This window comes from Thermobia domestica, chromosome 16 (assembly GCF_964235325.1).
Source record: "Thermobia domestica chromosome 16, izTheDome1.hap1.1, whole genome shotgun sequence".
Taxonomy (NCBI): Eukaryota; Metazoa; Arthropoda; class Insecta; order Zygentoma; family Lepismatidae; genus Thermobia; species Thermobia domestica.
Window position 1 is genome coordinate 136046038 of NC_137469.1, and position 9061 is coordinate 136055098.

Sequence of the window (9061 nt, forward strand, 5' to 3'; positions counted from 1 at the left end):
TCTCGTGCATATATATATATAAAATATAATATAGGCTAAAGAAGAGGGATAATTGATGAAACTTGTAAAAGAATTGGTGAAATGAGGTAGGGGAATGGAAGAACTATAAAGTTTCAGGAAAATGACCAGCTAGAAACCGCATTTAAACAAACCGAGTCTCACACTAAGACTAACTTACACTTTTAATAATTGGGCCAGTAGACTTCAAATTCATCCAGATCCATGGAGGAACCATGTCCAGATTCCAATAGAAGGAAGACACCAGTTTATCCGTAGAAAGGTTAGTGAGAGATTTATGTGCTATTACATTCAGTTTACAAATGCACCATTACGCACAATATTTTACTTTAGAAGGACATTAATTTCAAGTACCATATGGGACCTCGATTAATGTTTAAATTATGTAGCAGTTAAATAAGAAGGTACACTTCCACTGGATAGTTAGTAGGAAGTCTAATCTTGATGGATGTGACCTCACTATAGTATAAACTATTCAGTACCTGAAATATCATCCTTTAAACCTTTTTTGCAGCACTATAATAAACTATCGTTATTATTTACTAGAACCTTTTAAAATTACAGAGCAAAGTGAACAACAATGAGTTAAATGTTTTTCATAACTTTCATATATTTTTCATAACTTGTAGGATTCTCCACAGACGAACTAATCCATTTCAAAAAGTAATCGAGCTGCAGATTTGTATAAGCTTTTACTGTCCGTATTAATTTAGTTTGTCATGACAACCCACTGTTTATAAGACTGTATCAAGATGTGTTTGTAATAGCTTTGTTCACTTAATTTCTCCTTAGTTCTTTTCATTGTTTCTCTAAAACAATAAAAATACTTTTAGTGACAATTACAGATGGAATAGAAAAGAGTAAAGGTGTAAGTCAATTTCGTTATTACAAATTATTCAAAAACTGGGTCTCTTTATCTTCTTACGGCTGTTGATTACTTACATCCTCTATTGCTTTATATGGAAAGGTATCCTTTCTCGCTTGAAATGAACAGTGATCTTAATAGTTTTATTTTTTTAATATTTCTTCATCAGGTCTGTTCAAATATCTCTTGCTTTGTAACGTCCCTCTATTATGCACCGAGGCTAAGGGAGGAGACGGTGACGATGATAATGAAATAGTATAATGAAGAAAGTGGGAGAAAACGGAGAACCTAAGAAGACCCACTCTCACGATATTTGTTCACCACAAAAGCAAATTGGTGCGAGCTAGAATCGAACGCATGGACTCCACTTACCAGAGGTAAGCGCTCTACCACTGTGGCTCCACCCTTTCTATTTCCATCTCTGTGAAACGTGTTTAGTGTAAGTAACTGAAATTTAATTTGGAAATTTGAAATTAATTTGTAATCGAAATTGATTCTAAAAGCTTTTAGACATTTGAACAGGAAATTAGGAGATAAGACTCAATGGTAGAGTGCTTAACTCTGGTGCCCGGGGACTCTCTATTTCGATTCCAGGCCATGTGAGTTTGTGCTGGGAAACATTGTCTCCATTATTTTTTTTTTTGGGGGGGGGGGCGTTTGTTTCCACGTACTCATTCTACCAACTCTTTCATAATCATTCACATCCATTAATCACACGTTTGCTTTAGCCTAAGAGACATAACCGAAGGTCATACAAGAATAAGAAATAAGCAAAACCAAACAAAGTGATAATGCACTTCAAAGAGAAGAGAACATACCCCGCATATAAAACAGTGGGGGCTGAAAAATAAAGGTGCCACCAGTATTCAGCAACCTTAAACAAATATCAAAACTCGTCAGGAAATGAATGTTGTTTTTGACATGTACAGAGCGACCGTTCTCCTTATTATTAATTTCTTTAAACCCTTACGACATCTCGCCAACTTGTAACGTTCTGAGTGCGACTTCCATACTAAGGAGGTTAAGGTACCTAATTTTATTAAAGCATTGAAGCACAAAGACTTTTAATTGTTGTACATGTGACAAGTAGCACGTAAACAAACGAATACTCGAAAGACAGAAAATAATAGAATGCGCCATTAGACCCGAAATGGCTATTTTGTAAAAGACAGTACAGGTGTACACTTACGTAGGGATAAATCTAGGAAATAAAAATTTTTACATCACAACAGTTTTTTCTACAGGTACGAAATCAGTGTTGAGTGAAAAAATGCATGACCACATTAGAATTCGAACCCGGGTCTCTGACTTAACGTGCACAACAGGAGTTTTAGTGCAGTTCACGTTATCACGTTGAACAACAAATTTAAGAGATAGAAGCTGTTGAGTGACAGAGTACTGTAGTAGTTAACGCATCCGAATGTTAAGCCTGATAGAGCGGAGTTCGAATCCAGGCCAGTTGTGTATTTGTTTAATTCTTTGTATATCACTCATGCTTCCTATTGAAGTCACTGAATTAATGTAACACGTTCTTAGCATGTACGGCACGCCATTCTAGTTCATGAGAAATACGAGTTCTTTAATAAGTCGCGGAACGTTTACGCTTCACTAAAAAATAATAAGGGACATGAGAAATATTTTTTAACTATTTACAAGCGAAGAATTGTGAACATCAGCTCTTTAAGCTGTAATTGAAAAATTGGTATTTACCGTCGCGTTGAGTTAATACTTAAGAGTCGAAACGGTTTCGATATCGTACTGTTGACACCATTTACAATCTACAATAGGTTGCTATGTGTTTCCTTATATCTTGCTGTGTGTACAGCAGTGTGTTATCCTTCAGAGTGCTTGGGCGGGATACCCTCAAATTTACCATTCTCTTTCCAAAATTTTGGGGAAATGCTTGTCTAGGGTCCCCTTTCCCCCAATAATAAGACATTGAATCTCTAAATTGATGTGCATGTAGAATACATAAAAGGCTATATCTCCCCTAAAAATGTCATGGAGCAGCCTACATCTTAAAACCTGCTTGTTGTAAGCATCACTGGCTGTGTACTGAACAGCTATGCATTATGAAATTAAGCCTGTCCGGAAGCATGCTCCTGCAGTCCATCTTTCTTGAAGGCGAGATAAGAGTGAAGGGAAACTGCCTATTCCGTGAGGGTAGACCTTGCATGAAAGTCTGCGCACCCACCAACTGCACTGGATTTAAACCCGATTGGTATGGAGCCCATATTAGTAGCAGGTTTTGTTTATCGCAACAAGGTGAAGCACAAAAGCTCAATTTTCGCTTCTTAATTAAACAATGGGGAAAAATAGAGACTGGGCTGTGAATGGAATTGGACAATCTTCGGCTTACTGTCTCGATCCGGTAATCACTTCGCTAGCTAGTTCTTCCCTCTTGTAAGTCGGAGGCCTTTGTTCGCTTTTCGGCAAACTTCAGTAAAATTAAAGTGACAGAGACTGTGGTGTAAGAAGAAATGAATTTCCTGTATTTCTCATAAAACAGCTACTCGTAATATAGAAAGTTCGAACAAAGGATTTTCGATGTTGTGGACATAGAAAACATATTACTTACCTAAAAATAAAGAAAACTCTCGTGTAACGGTAGAAAGGATACAGTATAAGTACTTTGTTAAGAAGTTAATCGGATAGTAAGCAAAAGAAAAAAGTAATAATAATAATAATAGTAGTAGTGGGAATTCAACATTTCAACGCCCACCGAAAGCATCAGAGTTAAAACGAGTTATACAGTTTCAACGATAAATTCTCGTCATTGTTGGTGTGTCAAAGTTATTTTTACTTTACATACGTCGTATTGTTTCATGAAGTAATTTCACGAATTGGCTGAATACCAAAACAACCTTAGAAACATTTGAAAAACACTTCGTTTTCGGAATAGAAATCATTACTCTTGATATTCAGTTTCTCAAAATATGCTAACACCGCGTTTTCCAAAATTTATGAAATTCCTCATCAGCTTACAACTTTTATTTCTATTTCTACAGGGAAGATGTTTACCAAAAACGAAAGTTTTAAGGCTAACATGCTTTAATGGAACTACACACTCTCTTTTAGGTAGGAGAGTTGAAGGGAGACGATAGAGTAATGAAAAGAATGTTTACTCTAAACATGCACAATAGTTCTTCGAGCAATTAGATGTTTAAAACAACGCATTGACAATTGCAAGAATTTATGACTGAAACCAGTACTGTTGTTCTAATTTTTTAACAACTTGTTATATATATATATAATATGAGAGAGAGAGATGTACTAGATGAATAGGTAGGTAGATAGATATAACTCTCTTAGGAAACAAACCATACAAGGTAGACAAAAGCATATTTTTAGTGGTTACCTCAAGTAACAATTAGAGACGCACACAGCATCCTAATGCAAGATTGTGTGACGAAATTAGGTAGCACTGCGAATATCTTGGAAACGAATTATTCAAGATAAGATGGTTGTCAAAAAGTATTGGAAAGACCTTAATACAGCAATGGATCAACAATTGCTGATAATGGTATTATATACGTTTCAAATATAAATAACCTTCACCACTACATTCATGTGATACCAGTTCTCATTCTTGATATCTGAGCATTTGAGATTAAGATAAAACGCTTATACCTTGTTCTGAGAGATCTTATGTTTAAGCCTGTAGCTGTAAGAATGCCAAAAGCAGAGATAGTTAAACTAAAATTTACTGTTGATGGATATAACTGATTAAAATTTACTGTTACGTCTGGGCATAACAAAGGTTCTGCAAACTCGAAATGTTTTAACAACCGGCTCTACTCGAATGCTTTGATTGAGTGTGTGTCAGCGGTAGCGGTATATTACTATTAGGAGCATGTACACTCATGTCCAAAATGATTGTAAGAATATAATATAATTTGATAATGATTTGCAGAGTATTTTAATACTGATACTAAATGTGTAATCGGGAAATGCATATTTGTGGTAAATTTCAAAGGAAAAGAATTATAAATACGAAAATTAGAATGAGTAGAACAAAATGTTGCTAAATGGACAAGGTTTTATTTTCGTTTTATTGTTCATATTTACTGCTCTTTTTGACATGAAATTTCCCACATAGATGTCTTTGCCGATTATACACATACTAACATTGTAAGAAATATCAGGCGAATTCGTTATCAAATTATAATTTTGGACATGAGTGTACGTCACAGTTAGGGAAAAACAATTTGCTGCTTAACAACATATATTTGTCTTATGCAGTACATAAGTATATATATATATATATATATATATATATAAATTATTCCACCAGAATACATAATGTGAGTTAAATCAGATTAATAATCAACGCCGTAAATTCATTTTTTTCTTGAAACTACATACGAGAATTTAACCTTAAACGTGACAGTTTGTTCACCAAGATGTGATCTATCATATATATATATATATATATATATATATATATATATATATATATATATATATATATATATATATATATATATATATATATATCGAGTGTTCTAAAAATTACTCACACGGACAACACAGCGCTATTCTTCAGGTCAAACTAAAGCGAAAATGTTATATAATGATATACCTCCAGGGTCTCCTTCAACCGCTATAGCGAATGAAAGTTTCACTATGTGAAAACGCTGAACTTGGAACCATTAGCGTTACTCTACGAATCCATCAAAGCAGTTACATCGATTGTTACGCTAATAAAGTGGTACTAGAGTCAACGTCTATCGACTTTAACTTCCATCTGGAAAGAATCGATGTAACTATTAAATAGATTGGTTAATCTTCTCTGGGGTTCTTTATCTGAGACATTGTCACATAGTGCGATTCGCGTCTCCAGACGAGAGGACCCGAAAGGTCTACAATTAGATATATTTTTAGCTTTGAGTAGAATAATGGTTTGTAGTCCGTGGGCGCCATTTTTAGAACACCTGACACGTACATACATACATACATACTTGGGATGGGCAAAACTGGTTTCTAAAAAAAACCGACATTGGGTTTTCTAGAAACCCGGTTCGGTTTTCACCGAAACCGGTTTCGGTTTTCTTCTAAACCGATTCGGTTTTCACTGAAACTGGTTTTCACTGAAAACACAAAACTTTCTGTGGAAATAGATTCGGTTTCCGGAGAACAATGAAACACTATTCTGGTCAGAAATAGAACAAATTTTGATAAACTAGAACCAGTTTTGGAGAAAGCCGATAACTGGTTTCGGTGAAAACCGTACCGGTTTTGAAGAAAACCGAATCCGGTGAAAAACCGAACCGGTTTTTTGCCCACCACTAACACCCCCCCCCACACACACACACACACACACATATATATATATATATATATATATATATATATATATATATATATATATATATATATCAGATAGATAAAATATAATTAAACAAAAATTAAAATTTTAACAGTGAAAAATTTTAGGTTTTATGTCATATTGTCATCTTGCTAGTGTCACAATGAAAAACTTGATTAGAGTATAATTCAGTTCCAATTTCATGTGAGTAGACCATGTGGTTATCCCATAGCATGAATTTTTAGGGTTACTAAAATGTTCGATTTTCTAGAAAACTACGCATGAAGGAGCTACACTCATCTATATTACTTTGTTCGCCTGGATGAGATCTATCGATTAATGTGTCTCTCTCATCTTTGGACAATTTCTTTTTCCCATTAAATCCTAATAATTTTGTAGAATTATCATTATTATTTAATATTTGGGTTGGCATATCTTTCGCGTTTCTCCCGTAAGTCTTAACGTTTTTCTGGCACGTTTTACGTTATACATTTTTTATTTCTCCCGTAAAGTGAAGAATACTTCCGCTTTTTAGTAAGTAAAAGACATTATAGTTCTGACCTCTTTTAAAATGTTATAAGTTAGTAAAAAAAGATTTTTTTAAGTAACTAATTTCTCACACACTGTTAACAAAGCAACCCAACGATGTAACTTCTTATTGATAGAGGAAATGAAGCAGGTTCCGAGTTTATTTCCTATCTAACCGGTGATTAGATTCGATTATATTCGCCTGCCAACACCGTCTCCATTATATTGCAGTTTCAATCGATTGTGATTTATTGATGTCATAAACGGAAGATATTATACTGCGAACTAATAAAGCAAGGTGGCGATAAAACGGGAAATTTCAAGGAATTGGAGAAGACCGGGAAATATCAGGGAAGTTCGATTTGCTAAGATTGAGATTTTAAGAATATTTTAAGATTATTTCAGATGGTTTTGAGTGCCTGTGTTTTATTCGGAAGTTTCAAACTTAGAAACTTATCTGTGTTTTCATCTACTGATGTCCAATGAACTTAGGTTTTGCAGCCGTGCGTATTACCTTTTGCTTTTCGCTTGTGGAGGAGAATATCATATTGGTGAATCATCCATAAAATGCAGGTGCATCAGCGATGCAATGGTAAATTCATTTTTGGCGCACTCATAATTCCAACTTTTTTTGTTCGGACCCCACTAGTTTTCCATTTTATTAGAATTTCCTGTTGTGCTTAAGATAACTTATCACACAAATGAAAATATTTTGTAATACGGTTACTCGTATTGTAACTTCTATGTTTTCATCGTAATGTATTTTAATTCGCAAAGAGGTTTATTTAGGAAGTGCTTATGTGTTTATGAAAATTGCCGTTCAAGTTGCACATCAGCTTATGCGTTGGGTCCATACTCAGTAGTCAGACTTGACTAATTTCATCGGACTCTTGGATCTTTAAATATGAGATACGTCTATAGACACCAAAGTTACATTTATAGGTACATATATAATCATTTTCCGTCAAGTTATAATTTGTAATGATATATTAATGATTACACTAGCATATTTTAAAGAATAATGTTTATTTCCATTTTAAAATTATTATGGCACTGAAAATGGCACTGTGTTGGCAAACAATATTTATGGTACATGAGAACAAATATTCATCTTCTCTCTCTTTAATCATTTTTTGAACCATATTTTTGCCAATGCCAATGTGAAATATTAAAATATTGTAAAGCAAGATTCTTTCAGGCAAGACAAATAAATATTTAACTGGAATACAGTTTTTGAGAGGGGGCAGAAAACTGTTCTGGGGTTTGGAGCGTGTGCCGCCATGGAGATAGTAACACACCCCTCCAAAAGTACGTAACAAATGTTGGATTTCGTTATTTATCAATTCACAGTGAAAATAAGAAAAAAATGTTTGAATTTACGATTCAAATAATCTAAAATAATAGTTTGTTTACAGTACATTGTAGAAGTAACGAACCTTCATTATGTTCAATTCCTCTTTTAGTTTTTACATCTTCATATCTTCACTGTAGGAGAAAAAATGTAAATGAGATCTCCACCATCTTCCTGTATTGCTATACTATATCTTATTTTTTGCCACAATACTTGGGCTTTGGAGTCAGGAAAGCAAACAAGTTCCTTCTTGTTAACGGCTCATTATCACGTGTTACATTGAATAAAGAAAATTGTTCCAGCAGGTCGAGCATGTTTCAGATGTTGTATGGGTTTAAACAACACCTAAATAAATTTTCTACGTACTCGAATACAACGCATATCGATGATTTTTCATGGATACAGGATTTTCATCGCTTACTAGCGCCTGATTCGGTGAATATGTACAATGCAAAAGTACAGGTTAGTTTAAATACTTCAAATAATACAAATCTTGAATCACATTTTACATTAAAAGAGTTAGATCTGGTTTTGAACAATGTTAAGAAGAAATCTTCGCCTGGCGTAGAAGGAATACAATATTGGCATTATAAACAACTTTCTACTTAAGGTAAACATATATTACTTAATGCATATAATAACATATGGGATACTGGAATAATCCCAAATACTTGGAAAAAATCATTAATTGTACCAGTGTTAAAACATAACAAACCATGCCATGTGGCAACAAGTTATAGACCCATTGCTCTACTTTCCTGTAGTCTAAAAATCTTTGAACAGATGGTCTTGAACAGACTTCAGTGGTATGTGGAACATCATCATCTACTTCCAATAAATATGTCTGGTTTCAGGAAAAATAGTAGTACATATGACGCAATAGGACCTCTAATCTTAGATATATGGCGTACTTACCAACAAAAACAATTTTTAATTGCAGTTAGTATTGATTTTCAAAAGGCTTACGATTCAGTAATTTTGGATATATTAC